Source organism: Megalops cyprinoides, chromosome 13, assembly GCF_013368585.1.
Source record: "Megalops cyprinoides isolate fMegCyp1 chromosome 13, fMegCyp1.pri, whole genome shotgun sequence".
Taxonomy (NCBI): domain Eukaryota; kingdom Metazoa; phylum Chordata; class Actinopteri; order Elopiformes; family Megalopidae; genus Megalops; species Megalops cyprinoides.
Window position 1 is genome coordinate 3,431,249 of NC_050595.1, and position 16,827 is coordinate 3,448,075.

General features: G+C 43.5%; 1 protein-coding gene and 4 non-coding genes across 5 annotated transcripts in view; 2 read left to right on the plus strand and 3 right to left on the minus strand.

Moving 5' to 3' along the window:
• Nucleotides 1-16,827, minus strand: part of vac14 (vac14 homolog (S. cerevisiae)) — a 77,366-nt gene that overhangs the window by 47,038 nt on the left and 13,501 nt on the right. The window lies entirely within an intron of this gene.
• Nucleotides 12,656-12,726, plus strand: trnag-gcc. The gene has a single exon. It is a non-coding gene; the product is annotated as a tRNA-Gly (tRNA).
• trnag-gcc lies at nucleotides 14,231-14,301 on the minus strand. Its single transcript has one exon. It is a non-coding gene; the product is annotated as a tRNA-Gly (tRNA).
• trnag-gcc lies at nucleotides 15,049-15,119 on the minus strand. Its single transcript has one exon. It is a non-coding gene; the product is annotated as a tRNA-Gly (tRNA).
• On the plus strand, nucleotides 15,857-15,927 carry trnag-gcc. The gene has a single exon. It is a non-coding gene; the product is annotated as a tRNA-Gly (tRNA).

Below are 16,827 nucleotides of genomic sequence, written 5' to 3' on the forward strand. Positions count from 1 at the left end.
TGGAGGTGCTGGCAGAATACATCCTCCAGTTTGGGAAGTATAAAGGCAAGTCTTTCAGGTGGCTTTTGGAAAATGTAGGGTACACTATGTATCTTATCAAGAGCCTCCAGAAGGAGGAGGCCTCAAGTATTTGTATGGGTGAAGGGCATAGCAAGGACGGCCTACTGTCTTTTGTGAATTATGCTCTGAGTTTTGCAGAGATTCAGTCTCTTTTCACCTATGAGGCCAGTGGAGTGGGTGTTGCGGCATCCTCATCAGACGATGATCAGCTCATTGGCTTCGGCTCCTGGGCCAAGAGCACCTGGAAGGAGATATGGGATAGCAGAGCTGATGGCTACGCAAACTTCATCTTAGGGAAGAGCTGCATCCCAGCGCACGCATGTTCAAGCAGTACCTGAGGAAGAGGCAGCAAGCTGCCTCTGCTGCCACGACTGCTGAGCATGTGTAACGGGTGGTATCTTGCGTTGTGTTTTTTTTTTTTTTTTTTCAATATGATGTTACGTGGGTCGGCGAGCGAGCGAGTTTCGAACTGAGGTTCTTACTGCTCGCTGCCAACCCCTTAAAGCCAGCGTCGTTGCCAGTTGAGCTAAAGGCAAATTGCCGTTAGCCTGTCGGCAACAACGCTACTTAACCAGGTCTCGGGGAAGTGACGTAGCCGCTGAAACCGCTCGGCTACCTGCTACCCGCTACCTAAGGCTTTACGCAGGACTCACACGAGCTAATCACTTCAGCTCCGCTACACTTGCCTCAAAGGCAGCAGCTAAACCCCTGGGTACGTTAACGTAGTCATAAGTTTTATTCATATTTTTAAATTTGAAATATAAGCTTAGTATTTACTTATTTTTATCTTTTAAATTTTCTTTGCATGTATTTATGTTGAAACACACATGATGTGACATATGCATGTTAAATTGGGCAAACTTTCTTTTCTTCTTTTTTTTTGTACGCACTTATTCATGTCTCCACCACAGTGATAGAAGAGGATGAAGAGCTGGAGACGTAGATGTTGAGCATCTCACCCTCCAAGCTGGAAGCGCATATCTGTAAGTACACTGTTATTACACTGACTGAATGTCACACTTGATGATGGCTAAGCCTATTGTGTATCTGATGTCTTTCTTATTTATTTCTCTGTGTCATTGTGTAACCAGTTGCTGTGCCAGCAGTAGAAGCACCTGCCATACCAGAAGTGTCGCCAGGAGCAAAGGCAGGTTTTTCAATAATAAAAGGTTTCAGGAGGACTGGAGTGCAATTCTTTTACATGACGAATTGCTGTCCAAAACTGAACCTTGACTTAAACTGTTATATTGCCTGTGTTCTGGCCATGTTCCAGCCACATTCCTCTAACACTATGTTTGTATGTTATACTAACCGTCCTAAGGACTATGAATTGATTCCGCCATGATCAACTGATTTCGACCACAGTGATGGTAAGTATGCAGTTTTTCTCTTCATACATGTTTTATTGAAAACAAATTAAGAAGTGATGGGTACTAACACTTGAAAGCATGCTTGTTCATTGAGTCATGTTGCTCCTCCTGCTTGCTTAGATGAGTGTGTAGTGATTACCACAATAAGTTTGTTAGACATTTTAAACTTGTGAAGCTGTGAGAAGTGGGAGAAGTAAGAATATGGCTGGTTGAGTTCCTACTAACACCAACACATGCATACATTTTCATCACCATTCTCTTTTTCTATCAGCAAGGGCCTGTATGCTATTTCTACTACTCAAAAAAGGTGCATCAAAGTTATGCTGCTGAGGGACTCTCTGACTCCAGAATGCCCTTTGTAGATTTTGCAGAGACAGAATTCTTCCAGAGGGAGCTGGAGGCCACCAAGAGACGAGTGGAGGAGAAGATGGAGAAGAAGAGGAAAAGGCCAGAATCCCAGCAAGCAGGCCGCCTCTGCAGATTCTGCCGCATGGACCTGAAACAGGGACCAAACAGCCCACACATCCATACGGGCTTCCCTGGCGTGGCAGGGAAATACATTTACTGCCCATCCAAAGTATACTCTCTGTACCGTGATAAGGGCATGGCCAAGGAGATGGACTGGAAGGAGTTTCAGGAGTCTCCTTTTTACGAATTAGAGAGACAAAGATGGGTTTCAGAAAAGTAAAAATAATTTATGTGTATAGAAGGGTCAATTGAATGATGGTTCTGGGTGTTTATATGTTCTCTAGTCTTAATTTATAGGCATAGACGGTCGATTGAATGATGGTTCTGGGTGTTTATATGTTCTCTGATCTTCTGTATAGATAAAACTAGATGTTCTATAGCTGTAAATATGTAAATATGACAAAGTACATGTCCAAATATGTAAAGATTTAATTGTATGTACATAGTTTTGATTATTTTTGTTTATTGTTATTATTGTTATTATCAGTATTAGTATTAATAGTGTTAGTAGTAGCAGTAGTATTTTATAATACACATATAGTTTTGTTTTGTTCACAGTCATTTGCAGCATAGGGATATATGTATATCTATACTTGCAATTTGACTATTTATTTGTTAGTGAAACTCTGTTCATAAATAAAATTGAAGTGTAATTAAAATATTACATTGAGTCCTTATTGTGCTTGAATAAAAATGATATAGCATATACTATTCTACACAATTCCTTTTTCTCAATTTAACCATGCTATCTAACCATAAATTCGGTGTCATAACAATGAATCAGTGTGTTTACATTGGATAAACCTGAGTAGTGCATCGACTATTTACATTACTGTACATTAATCAAATAAATTTGATATAAACTACAGAAACTAAGTATTGGTTAAATAATTTTCAAAATCCAAGCATTTTCAATGCTTTTTACTCATATTTCAAAAACTTGTTATCACCTCAATCGGGATTTGAACCCCGTCTTATGGGGAATTTAAAATAAAAATTCATTAAAACGCTTGGCATTTTCAGCACTATGGACAAGAAAAAAATCTGCATTCTTATTGGCTGTTTGTCTGTTACAACTATCCGCGACTGGCCCCCGCGTGGCAGGCGAGAATTCTACCACTGAACCACCAATGCTAAGCTATTCATTCTGCTTCCCCCTACAGCTCATAAGCAGCCCTGAAACTGAAACCTCACTCCATATAACACATCAACCAATCAGATGAGAGGAGGGAGGAGCTAAGACAGCACTGTAACGGACAGAGCCAGCGGAGGAGGGAACAGTGAGAGAGTGTGCCTTTCAGGGAAGGGGGGGGAGGGGTGAGAGAGCGCGTGCTTGCAAGCAGTCACATGATTCCCCGAAAGCGTCTGAAAGTAGGTGACAGAGACGGAGGAGTTTTACAGAGAAAGAAAGCACAAAACCTGAACCCTTCCATGTATGTTCCATTCCTACCAATAAAAATGCATTGCTGGAACGAATGGCATGTCAAACAATAAACATAAGCTAAAACACCGTACAGTGAATCACCATAAACCCCACAGAGTGGAGGGAAACACCGTGTGACAGTGCAGCACTCGAACCCAGGACTAGATCTCATGTCCGGCTTCAGTCACGATCTTCTCCGTTTCCCTAAACCGTTTCCCATTCATTCTCAACGGTAGTCCTAAACCACTACGGATGTAATATATTTTTGGCCGCTGTCGCTTTCTGGCGCTGTTCCGACTTTTTAAGGACGCGCACTCTTTCAAAACTTTTTATTCTAAATCGAGAGCGAACTTCTGCTGAGACGAGACAAGTCACCGGCGACTCGCGGCGATTTTTCACACGTGTTCTTCATCGATCCAAGGTAAGATATGTTGTTTGGGATGAATGTACAACCACAGGATAAATTTACACTCATATCGCCAGATGTTTTCTTAACAGTTAGCTCGCTTACAGTAACGTTCCTGTTCGCTGCTAATTCAGTTCACTGATATGAGAGAACTTACTGGCTGGTCTCTCAGGCAACTTGGGTGTAATTACGTGCTAAATAATGAATGAACCGAATCCTTTTTTTCGATAATGTGTTTGTTTTTCGTGTAGTTACATGGTAATAGCTTGTCAGCGCGTTACTGACGCTAATTGTGTGTCTCCGGCTGGCTAGCATCGCTCGCTTGGTAAGAGATAACTATAGCGGCTTGTGGCGAAATGACATGACAAATAATGAATATGATCGTTTTTAACATTCATGTGTATTGTTTTATTGTCGTGACTTTAAATAATGTTGTCAGTCCGTTTCTGACGACGTTGTGTTTATGTCTCACAAACGTTAGCATCGCTCGGGTGAGACCGTTGTATAGCCTATAACTTGTACGGCTTGTGGTGAAATTAAGCGCTGAATAATGAAGGGACATGATCGTTTTATATATTCATTTGTGCAGTTTTCATATCGTGGCGTTAAAGAGTCTTATCAGTCCGTTTATGACAATGTTGTGTTGATAAAGTTACCTCAGCATCGCTCGCTTGGCAAATGACTACTGCTACTCGGCCTGTGGCATAACAATAGCGTCTGTGGCTTGTGGTGAACTTGCTCGCTAAATAATAAATGGACACGATCGTTTTATATATTCATTTGTATAGCTTTTATGTTGTGACGTTGAATCATCTTGTTAGTCCGTCTACGACAATGTTCTGTTGATAAAGTTACCTCAGCATCGTTCGCTTGGTAAGACACAACCGGCTTAAGGTTACAGGCTGTCTAACAAACTATACAAATGTAATGACCAACAGAGGACCAAGATACTGATACCATCTTTAAAAAACATAATATTTGTTTCAATGTCTGAATAAAGTTATCTTTCATCAGGACTAAGGTAGGAGGCTTTTCAGAGAGCCAACTTAAGTCTGATCACAGTACTAATCAAAAGTAATTTTTCTCCAGTCTTTGATCAATGGGACACTTCTGCCCCTTCACCCTTTCCCCCCCCCCCCTTCCTTGCTCACACACACATGCCCACTCACAGACACACATGCAGTGCTTTTCCGCTCCCGTTACCCCCACCCTCTTCCCCCTTGTTCTCACACACACACACACACACACACACATGCCTGCGCATGGACACGCTCACACAGACACAGGGACTACGGATCAAAGAGGTGTGAAAAAGTATTGTCTTCTTGACCTTTTGAACTATTTGATTGAAAGCTGGAGATGCCGCCAGATGATGACCAGGAACCTGCATCAGCAGTGGGTAAATTAACATAGCATTTTAGGCATACATTTTTGCATTATATTGTAATTAGTTGACATGATGAACTGAGGAACTATTATGTGCTTTATTGTGTTTCAGAAGTCTCACATGCCCTGCCCCTGCCGCTGAGGTCCTCGGGAGCACCCGCACTGGACCTGTAAAGACGGGTGGACGGGTTGTTGTGTTGGACCACACACGCTGGACACCACCCATGAAAGAGGCAATTGACAGCTTGCTCCAGAAGTACCATGGGGAGAAGGACATTCTGAAGCTTGTGGATCAGGAATATGCAGACATGGTCCATCAGTCTGCCACAGATCCCAACAGCCTGTTGCACCCCACAACCAAGCTACACATATCCCGCTATGTGAAGCACCTGGCTAAACTTCTTAACACCAGTTCCTCTATGAACACAAGCCAGGAAAAACTTCTGGAGACTCAGCAGCTGTGGCACTCTTTAACAGAGGGGAGTGAGACAGCCAGTGTTCCTGTGGTCACCATGGAGCCGGCCATTGTAAACCCTCCTACACCTGCCCTGACCACATCTCTGACACCAGACGCTATTGAGAAAATTGTGGAGGGCATCTTGGAGAGGCAGCAGCAGCAGCAACAGCACCAGCCAGAGCAGAAGAAAAGGCAGACAAAGACCTGTCTTGCCCGTGGACAGCCGAAGTCTCGCTATGAGAATGATGGATCCTCCATCCATTTTTTCTATCAGCAAGGGCCTGTACGCTATTTCTACTGCTCAAAGAAGGTGCATCAAAGTTATGCTGCTGAGGGACTCTCTGACCCCAGAATGCCCTTTGACAGAATTCTTCCAGAGGGAGCTGGAGGCCACCAAGACACGAGTGGAGGAGAAGATGGAGAAGAAGGAGAAAAGGCCAGAATCCCAGCAAGCAGGCCGCCTCTGCAGATTCTGCCGCATGGACCTGAAACAGGGACCAAACAGCCCATACGGGCTTCCCTGGCGTGGCAGGGAAATACATTTACTGCCCATCCAAAGTATACTCTCTGTACCGTGATAAGGGCATGGCCAAGGAGATGGACTGGAAGGAGTTTCAGGAGTCTCCTTTTTACGAATTAGAGAGACAAAGATGGGTTGCAGAAAAGAAAAAATAATGTATGTGTATAGATCTCTCTGATCTTCTGTATAGATAAAAATTTATATAGCTGTAAATATGGAAATATGACAAAGTACATGCGCAAATATGTAGAGATTTAATTGTATGTACGTGGTTTTGGTCATTTTATTTTTGTTTATTATTATTACTATTAGTAGTAGTCGCTTGGCAAATGACTACTGCTACTCGGCCTGTGCCATAACAACAGCGTCTGTGGCTTGTGGTAAACTTGCTCGCTAAATAATAAATGGACACGATCGTTTTATATATTCATTTGTATAGCTTTTATGTCGTGACGTTGAATCATCTTGTTAGTCCGTCTACGACAATGTTCTGTTGATAAAGTTACCTCAGCATCGCTCGCTTGGTAAGACACAACCGGCTTAAGGTTACAGGCTGTCTAACAAACTATACAAATGTAATGACCAACAGAGGACCAAGATACTGATACCATCTTTAAAAAACATAATATTTGTTTCAATGTCTGGATAAAGTTATCTTTCATCAGAACTAAGGTAGGAGGCTTTTCAGAGAGCCAACTTAAGTCTGATCACAGTACTAATCAAAAGTAATTTTTCTCCAGTCTTTGATCAATGGGACACTTCTGCCCCTTCACCCTTTCCCCCCCCTCCTTCCTTGCTCACACACACATGCCCACTCACAGACACACATGCAGTGCTTTTCTGCTCCCGTTACCCCCACCCTCTTCCCCCTTGTTCTCACACACACACACACACGCCTGCGCATGGACACGCTCACACAGACACAGGGACTACGGATCAAAGAGGTGTGAAAAAGTATTGTCTTCTTGACCTTTTGAACTATTTGATTGAAAGCTGGAGATGCCGCCAGATGATGACCAGGAACCTGCATCAGCAGTGGGTAAATTAACATAGCATTTTAGGCATACATTTTTGCATTATATTGTAATTAGTTGACATGATGAACTGAGGAACTATTATGTGCTTTATTGTGTTTCAGAAGTCTCACATGCCCTGCCCCTGCCGCTGAGGTCCTCGGGAGCACCCGCACTGGACCTGTAAAGACGGGTGGACGGGTTGTTGTGTTGGACCACACACGCTGGACACCACCCATGAAAGAGGCAATTGACAGCTTGCTCCAGAAGTACCATGGGGAGAAGGACATTCTGAAGCTTGTGGATCAGGAATATGCAGACATGGTCCATCAGTCTGCCACAGATCCCAACAGCCTGTTGCACCCCACAACCAAGCTACACATATCCCGCTATGTGAAGCACCTGGCTAAACTTCTTAACACCAGTTCCTCTATGAACACAAGCCAGGAAAAACTTCTGGAGACTCAGCAGCTGTGGCACTCTTTAACAGAGGGGAGTGAGACAGCCAGTGTTCCTGTGGTCACCATGGAGCCGGCCATTGTAAACCCTCCTACACCTGCCCTGACCACATCTCTGACACCAGACGCTATTGAGAAAATTGTGGAGGGCATCTTGGAGAGGCAGCAGCAGCAGCAACAGCACCAGCCAGAGCAGAAGAAAAGGCAGACAAAGACCTGTCTTGCCCGTGGACAGCCGAAGTCTCGCTATGAGAATGATGGATCCTCCATCCATTTTTTCTATCAGCAAGGGCCTGTACGCTATTTCTACTGCTCAAAGAAGGTGCATCAAAGTTATGCTGCTGAGGGACTCTCTGACCCCAGAATGCCCTTTGACAGAATTCTTCCAGAGGGAGCTGGAGGCCACCAAGACACGAGTGGAGGAGAAGATGGAGAAGAAGGAGAAAAGGCCAGAATCCCAGCAAGCAGGCCGCCTCTGCAGATTCTGCCGCATGGACCTGAAACAGGGACCAAACAGCCCATACGGGCTTCCCTGGCGTGGCAGGGAAATACATTTACTGCCCATCCAAAGTATACTCTCTGTACCGTGATAAGGGCATGGCCAAGGAGATGGACTGGAAGGAGTTTCAGGAGTCTCCTTTTTATGAATTAGAGAGACAAAGATGGGTTGCAGAAAAGAAAAAATAATGTATGTGTATAGATCTCTCTGATCTTCTGTATAGATAAAAATTTATATAGCTGTAAATATGGAAATATGACAAAGTACATGCGCAAATATGTAGAGATTTAATTGTATGTACATGGTTTTGGTCATTTTATTTTGTTTATTATTATTACTATTAGTAGTAGTCGCTTGGCAAATGACTACTGCTACTCGGCCTGTGCCATAACAACAGCGTCTGTGGCTTGTGGTAAACTTGCTCGCTAAATAATAAATGGACACGATCGTTTTATATATTCATTTGTATAGCTTTTATGTCGTGACGTTGAATCATCTTGTTAGTCCGTCTACGACAATGTTCTGTTGATAAAGTTACCTCAGCATCGCTCGCTTGGTAAGACACAACCGGCTTAAGGTTACAGGCTGTCTAACAAACTATACAAATGTAATGACCAACAGAGGACCAAGATACTGATACCATCTTTAAAAAACATAATATTTGTTTCAATGTCTGGATAAAGTTATCTTTCATCAGGACTAAGGTAGGAGGCTTTTCAGAGAGCCAACTTAAGTCTGATCACAGTACTAATCAAAAGTAATTTTTCTCCAGTCTTTGATCAATGGGACACTTCTGCCCCTTCACCCTTTCCCCCCCCCCCCTCCTTGCTCACACACACATGCCCACTCACAGACACACACGCAGTGCTTTTCCGCTCCCGTTACCCCCACCCTCTTCCCCCTTGTTCTCACACACACACACACACGCCTGCGCATGGACACGCTCACACAGACACAGGGACTACGGATCAAAGAGGTGTGAAAAAGTATTGTCTTCTTGACCTTTTGAACTATTTGATTGAAAGCTGGAGATGCCGTCAGATGATGACCAGGAACCTGCATCAGCAGTGGGTAAATTAACATAGCATTTTAGGCATACATTTTTGCATTATATTGTAATTAGTTGACATGATGAACTGAGGAACTATTATGTGCTTTATTGTGTTTCAGAAGTCTCACATGCCCTGCCCCTGCCGCTGAGGTCCTCGGGAGCACCCGCACTGGACCTGTAAAGACGGGTGGACGGGTTGTTGTGTTGGACCACACACGCTGGACACCACCCATGAAAGAGGCAATTGACAGCTTGCTCCAGAAGTACCATGGGGAGAAGGACATTCTGAAGCTTGTGGATCAGGAATATGCAGACATGGTCCATCAGTCTGCCACAGATCCCAACAGCCTGTTGCACCCCACAACCAAGCTACACATATCCCGCTATGTGAAGCACCTGGCTAAACTTCTTAACACCAGTTCCTCTATGAACACAAGCCAGGAAAAACTTCTGGAGACTCAGCAGCTGTGGCACTCTTTAACAGAGGGGAGTGAGACAGCCAGTGTTCCTGTGGTCACCATGGAGCCGGCCATTGTAAACCCTCCTACACCTGCCCTGACCACATCTCTGACACCAGACGCTATTGAGAAAATTGTGGAGGGCATCTTGGAGAGGCAGCAGCAGCAGCACCAGCCAGAGCAGAAGAAAAGGCAGACAAAGACCTGTCTTGCCTGTGGACAGCCTAAGTCTCGCTATGAGAATGATGGATCCTCCATCCATTTTTTCTATCAGCAAGGGCCTGTACGCTATTTCTACTGCTCAAAGAAGGTGCATCAAAGTTATGCTGCTGAGGGACTCTCTGACCCCAGAATGCCCTTTGACAGAATTCTTCCAGAGGGAGCTGGAGGCCACCGAGACACGAGTGGAGGAGAAGATGGAGAAGAAGGAGAAAAGGCCAGAATCCCAGCAAGCAGGCCGCCTCTGCAGATTCTGCCGCATGGACCTGAAACAGGGACCAAACAGCCCATACGGGCTTCCCTGGCGTGGCAGGGAAATACATTTACTGCCCATCCAAAGTATACTCTCTGTACCGTGATAAGGGCATGGCCAAGGAGATGGACTGGAAGGAGTTTCAGGAGTCTCCTTTTTACGAATTAGAGAGACAAAGATGGGTTGCAGAAAAGAAAAAATAATGTATGTGTATAGATCTCTCTGATCTTCTGTATAGATAAAAATTTATATAGCTGTAAATATGGAAATATGACAAAGTACACGTGCAAATATGTATAGATTTAATTATATGTACATGGTTTTGGTTATTTTATTTTTGATTATTATTATTATTATTATTATTAATAGTAGTAATAGTAGTATTTTGTAATACACATATAGATAGTTTCAGGAGTCTCCTTTCTATGAGTTGAAGAGAAAGATGGGTTGCAGAAAAGAAAATTTATGTGTATAGAAGGGTCGACTGAATGATGGTTCTGGGTGTTTATATGTTCTCTGATCTTCTGTATAGATAAAATTAGATGTTATATAGCTGTAAATATGACAAAGCACATGTGCAAATATGCATAGATTTAATTGTATGTACATAGTTTTGATTATTTTTGTTTATTATTGTTATTATTATCTGTATTAGCATTAGCATTATTGGTATTAGTAGTGTTAGTAGTGGTAGCAGTAGTATTTTGTAATACACATATTAGAAACGAAGTATTCTGTAAGAGAAACAGTATTTCTATTCCTGAACCTTTCCACAGAACAGTCCTCTGGAGCCGACTCTAGATCAGAGGTCTAGAATTCATAGCGAGAGCCAAGATTCTTCAGCTAACTCACAGAGCGCCAAATTGAGATGGTGAGCTTTTAAAATCCACAAGCTAACACCCTCAACAGTTACCCGAGAAACAGACCTCAGTGCCGTAATACAGAAGTAGCAAAACCGGTTATTAGCACCGCTTAAAGAGGCTAATAAGCATTTACTGCTGAATCACTGAGCATTCAGATGAATTCCTCCCCGCTGACGGCTCCACAGGTTACAGTCACTCATCAGGCATCCTGACTGCCCTGCCTCCATTATGATTTTGCCAAACCAGGAAGATCTGTGACTAGACAACTTTATAACAATTAAAACACTTTTTGCTCTGGTGACCTTGGACCTTGGTCTTCTACTTGCTCATATGGACTTGTGAAGGTGTATCTGGATTATATCTACTCCCAGAATCACCCAGAAGGCACTCAGATGAAGGAAGACCACCCTGAACTGTAGTGGGGGTGTTACAGCCAGACTCCTGCCAGACTCCTACCTCCTGAACAGTATTTATAGGGGTCAGAGAAAAGATAGGTGGAGAGATAGCAATGCACAGGAGTTTTACACACAGAGTGGTTTGAGAGAGGGAAGAAGGTAATGTGGAGTAGAGAAAAGAGCTGTTCTGGAGATCGGTGCGCAAAAGAATGAAATAAAACGGTGGGGACCGGCCAGCCTGCAATAGACCGTCGGACCGGCTCCACCGTCCTACCCAAAACAACAAAACAAAACTAGAAAATAAACGCGACAAAAATGCACCACCGTCTCACCAACTTTATACATAGAGTTGCACTTAAACACTAAGTGAGAAAACTACTATGTTCGCACAATATACCACGCTGGTACTCACTCCAATTCCCCGACGACTGTGCTTGTCGCCATAGACATTTAAATTACCTGAGGTGCACACCTTCGTGCACCCGTGACCCTGACGTCATGTGGCATACCCGTAACAGGGGGAAACAATGGGATCTTTACATTACATCAGAGGACCCAAGCTGCATCCAAACTGAAATGTATTAATTATGCAGAAACTAAAATCCAGTTCAGCTCAGAATCATTTTCCTCATGTCCACAGAATATTTATTTTCCTGCTATCTGGCCTTTGGCAGCCTCCCACCCCTGGATTAGAAAATAATCTGCATGGGTGTTCATTCACTAAAGCCAGTAAGATGCCAAAGAGTGACGTTAATCTCGTGACTCTCCAGCAATGACTCAGATGCTGTGGCCTGCAGTTTTTACAGTGGAATAGGACTGCAACCTTCGAGTGGAATGGCAGGCATGCAAACAGACGCTGACATACAACTGAAAGCAATCAAGCAGCAGATAAAAGTAGCAGATAAAATTACACTGTGTGCTCCATAATCTGAGGGTCGTTACACTGTTAATATGAAGAGAACTCTCATTTGTGTACATTTCTAAATTTGTCAGGCATTGTCAGGCTTACTGTCCGTGTTGGGGATGGCTGTGGTGTGGTGACAGTACTGCTGTACCAGTTGGTTATTTCAGGGGCAGGTTATCTGCAGACAAATGTCTGTGAAAAGCTAAGATGAATACTGCCAATTCCTCGCAGCTCAAGATGGCTCCTCTTACCACCCCACTACCGGCTCTAGAACACCATCATATTTGCCCTGAGAAACACACACACGCTGGCTGAGTGGCCCTTTAAGAGCACAGAGAGCAGGAACTCCTGCAGACTGCCAGAGGCCCGTTTCACACTGACATGCAGATGTGGCATTCCTGCTCTCTCACTCATCCTTTCCAGACAAATCTGCAGAACCACAGCACATCCAAGCATTGGTGGTTCAGTGGTAGAATTCTCGCCTGCCACGCGGGAGGCCCGGGTTCGATTCCCGGCCAATGCATCTCACCCTTTTCTTTTCTGTCCTTTTGTCCCATTTGCTACACGAGATTTTGTCAAACATTCAATTCCTGAAAAAGAACTTCAATTTACTTCAGTTTTTTAACCCAGAAATGAATTATGTTGTAGTCATTCCCAATCTAGTGGTGCACCAAAGCAAGACACACTTCAAATTTCACTGACCAAGAGGTTTGGCAACCATTTCATGTTGCCTGGAAGCACACCAGGCAACAACGTTTAATGTAAGGCAGCTAACTAGCCAGCTAGCTAGAAATAAAACCAGGTTAGTGAGATAAATACTATGAGACCGCCTCTTTGCAGTGCAGGACAACACACCACAAAATGTCCTGCCACTATGCACACACACACTTGCTAGCTCACCTGCTTGCTACAGCCTAAAAGCTACCAATACAAAGGAGCCATTTTATAATACTAATTCTCCCCTCCATCTTTAAAAACACAAATCTGCTAAATGCTACCATTACAACAAAATGTCCAGTATACTGTTGGATGTGTACTTGTCACACGTGAATAATTAACATAATTACAGTTTCAGTTTAACCACTTGGCAAATACTCTCACCCAGAACAACTTATAAACAGCACCCCAAAGTTAGCCACATTCAACGGCAATGCTGATAAGTAAAGCTACCACTGACTACCACACAGTGCACTTCAGTATAGCTACAAATGATAAGTTATCCAGGAGGAATATCCAGAAGTTATCTTTTGTTGCTAGTTTTCAGCGCTATCCTCATTGAACACAATATTACTACCAATATTACTACTAATACATGCTACTGAAATATTCCCAATATTCCCAGCCACCAGAGGTAGAAATCACACCACAGTCTCAATCTACAATGCATCATCACTTCCACATTACATTACAGTCCTTTAGCAGACACTCTTATCCAGAGACTCACACAGGCACATACCTACACTGCCAGACTTCATATGGATGTGGAAATTCCTTTATATAAGTTATCACTTGTGACATCATGTCTATACTGCAAAAACATGCTGTAAATCCTAAATGCTCTGACAATCAGCGCAAGGAAGCGCAGGTCCTTGAGCAAGCACTCGGTAACTTAGCAACAGCGCTGCACGATGCTGTGGTACAGGCATTAACTTGATGCATGCGGGTGGTAGGCATGTAGCAAGCAAGCTAGTAGCTTCAATCAGGTCAGAAAGAAGCTCTAAGGAAAGAAAGAAAGAAATTCAGAAATACATTCAAATATTTTTTTAGGGTTTTTTTTGGTAAAGGTTAGGGCAGATGTGTATCCCAAGAATTGTTATGAATTGGGGGTTTTACATCATCTCCTGCTGTATTTCACTCTACCTTTCAAGTATCACATGTAAAAATCATTCTACATGTAACTGAGAATTCATTTCCGGGTTGAAAAAATGAACTTCATTAAGGCAACACTTGAATGTCCATAAATTGGACATTGGACAAAACTAAGCACAGCATACGCAACAAAAAAGTATAAAATAAAAAGGATTGCATGCATTGGCCGGGAATCGAACCCGGGCCTCCCGCGTGGCAGGCGAGAATTCTACCACTGAACCACCAATGCGAAGCACATTCAATGCATTCCTCGCACGGCACTTGAGCGATCTGCAGCATGTGAAACCTAATCCCGCCTCACAAAGCCACCAATCAGAAGCTGGTGGGAGGGGCTAGAGGCAGATCACAGTGAGTGTGTATGCCGGGGGACGGGAGGGGGACTGTGTGAGTGAGCAGTATGACAATGTAACAGACAGCCAGGCTCACATTACGAGAACGTTCAACACCGTACACTGTGCTCAAAACTGCTCATGCCCACATAATAGATTTCACAAACCCAGCTTCTAAAATAAATGCACAAAATTTCCAAGTTACTGATATGTACTATGTATGACTATGAAAGGCAAGTCTTTCTGCACCTAACCATATTATAGTTATTTCAGTTGGGACCCCACTCCTACAAAAAGTGGCAAAAGAGGCAGATGGCATAACAGATGACTTATCTGCCTTCCCAATACTCCACAATTTTCTCCTTTATCTCTAGTCTCACAAGCTGGGAGTAAAACCTGATAACTTCTCCCTTTTGACCATGGTTTTTCTCCTGTCTGATTTTTAATACAAAGCCAAAGCAGAACTTCTGTGACAGGCAGTACTTATCACCCACTTAACTGAAAGACATACAGGAAAAATCAGAATGACAGCTCTGCTTGGTTGAACACACACTGACTTTACAAACACCATACGTTGTCTGAATTCAGTCGTTCACCGTGTACCTTTGCTCCTTCTTGGTACACTAACTCCTGAAAAAAACATTGCATGCATTGGCCGGGAATCGAACCCGGGCCTCCCGCGTGGCAGGCGAGAATTCTACCACTGAACCACCAATGCTAAGCTATTCATTCTGCTTCTCCCTACAGCTCATAAGCAGCCCTGAAACTGAAACCTCACTCCATATAACACATCAACCAATCAGATGAGAGGAGGGAGGAGCTAAGACAGCACTGTAATGGACAGAGCCATCGGAGGAGGGAACAGTGAGAGAGTGTGCCTTTCAGGGAAGGGGGGGGAGGGGTGAGAGAGCGCGTGCTTGCAAGCAGTCACATGATTCCCCGAAAGCGTCTGAAAGTAGGTGACAGAGACGGAGGAGTTTTACAGAGAAAGAAAGCACAAAACCTGAACCCTTCCATGTATGTTCCATTCCTACCAATAAAAATGCATTGCTGGAACGAATGGCATGTCAAACAACAAACATAAGCTAAAACACTGCACAGTGAATCACCATAAACCCCACAGAGTGGAAGGAAACACCGTGTGACAATGCAGCACTCGAACCCAGGACTAGATCTCATGTCCGGCTTCAGTCACGATCTTCATTTCATTTACTGGTAAATCAGGCTTAGACTTGCTGTTGCTGACGTAACTTGGATGGACACACATCTGTGCTCTTGAACTGGAAGTGGCTCTGGATAACAGAGTCTGCTAAATGCATGCAATACAATGCAGTGTAATGACTTGGTCTTGAGGGTAAGTGACTTGACTACACCACCACCATGTGACAGATTCACACACCTTTTCTTCTTCAACAAGATCCTGTTCACTCACCCTATCTTTCCCCACTCACCCAAGCATTGGTGGTTCAGTGGTAGAATTCTCGCCTGCCACGCGGGAGGCCCGGGTTCGATTCCCGGCCAATGCAACGAACCTTTTCCCCTCCGCTTTTGTCATCATGTCATGTCATATTCTGTATCCCAAGTAACGTCCTAACACTTTTCTTCCCCCCCCCCCCCCCAATACTGTTCCATGACTGTTTAACTTGCCCAATCCAAGAACACTGTGTTTCATAAAAGAACCATGAGCAGTGTTTTTCAGAGGAAAGCAACTTCCTTTTACATTGTCACAAATCAAAGTGCAACTCTGTCCCAATACCTGCAAAAAGTTCTTACAGCAAATTTATGCTGTAATTATATTAGTGAAGCAATACAACTGGTAGAACTTTACATCACCGTTTTATTCACAGCATTGGAGAACAAACAAGCACTGACCACAAGACACAAGAAAGTATCAATAATGAATAACCACCTGCCCTCAAAACAATAATTTAGCAAATATAATCTCAAAAAAGATTTCAGTGCATAAACACAGCAGACTCCCTCAAACAAGTTACTCACACATACCGCTCATACATTCAATGTATGTCTGTATCTCTATATTGACACTGATAGTTTCAGAGACAGCAATGAGCTCACAGCTTTTATCGGCCTCCCACGTCACGGTGTTTTAAAACCCTGCACAAAATTTACCGTAGAAATTTTCAGAGAACAAGAGGTCAGCCTGTCCGCAGCCTTTTCCCTGACTGTATTGTGAGCCGTGTAAAGAGCTGTAGTGACAAACTTAAATATTCAAATAACACAAAGTAGGATAGAGAGATTTCAAGATTGCACTTTGCTTACAAATCTCAAAAAACACTAACATTATATAACTGCCTTGCTTTGCAAGTCACTCTACCAATGAGCACCTGTAAAATGAAAAAAGTGGACTGAAGGTATTATTCTCTCAGAGTGGGGAAATAAGACAGCCCCCTGAGAGTTCTGTGACA